At 43.5% G+C, this 717-nt stretch overlaps 1 protein-coding gene across 1 annotated transcript in view; it reads right to left on the bottom strand.

Moving 5' to 3' along the window:
- Nucleotides 1-717, bottom strand: part of SSMEM1 (serine rich single-pass membrane protein 1) — an 11,494-nt gene that overhangs the window by 4,818 nt on the left and 5,959 nt on the right. The window lies entirely within an intron of this gene.

Here is a 717-nt window from a genome sequence, read left to right as displayed (position 1 = left end):
CCGGAGCCCAGCAGGTCGAGGCTGCAGTGGCTGGGAGCGGCCACTGCACTCCAGTCTGGGCGACAAAGTGAGACTCCAACTCAAAAAAAAACACACCAAAAACCACTGCCAAGATTTTTTGACAATGTCTGAACTAAATAATAAGCTAAATAAGTTCTTTTTTTTTTTTAGCTGGAATCTCACTCTGTCACCCAGGCTGGAATGCAGTGGAATGCTCACAACCTCTGCAGCCTTGACCCTCTGGGCCCAAGTGATCCTTCCACTTTAGCCTTCCAAGTAGCCAGAACAACAGGCGTGCGCTACCACACCCGGCAATGTTTTGATTTATTGTAGAGACGAGGTCTTACCATGTTGCCCAGGATGATCATGAACCTGCGAGCTCAGGCAGTCCTCTCACCTCAGCCTCCCAAAGTGTGGGAATTACAGGCTTGAGTCACCATGTCTGGCCTAAATACGTTCTTATTGAGTTCTTGTTATAGTGGTCCTACTTCCATTGCCCAAGAAGCCCATGCCTTGATAGCTGAATCTACCAAAATGTTTTGAACCACGCAAAAGGGGAGCAAAGACTAAAGAGAAAATGATACTGACAAGGACCTATGGGTTATGAAGTTTTCTTATGCCCATTTCATTACAGAGAACCAGTGTTTAAAAATAGATTCATAGTATAGTACTGGCATTAATTTAAAATTAGTGAGTTTTTTTTTTTTTTTTTTTTTT

Source organism: Carlito syrichta, unplaced genomic scaffold (genome assembly GCF_000164805.1).
Source record: "Carlito syrichta isolate Samal-C Ts95f unplaced genomic scaffold, Tarsius_syrichta-2.0.1 Scaffold135806, whole genome shotgun sequence".
NCBI lineage: Eukaryota > Metazoa > Chordata > Mammalia > Primates > Tarsiidae > Carlito > Carlito syrichta.
The sequence above is the reverse complement of the archived record's forward strand: the minus strand, read 5'-3'. Positions and strand labels throughout refer to the sequence as shown.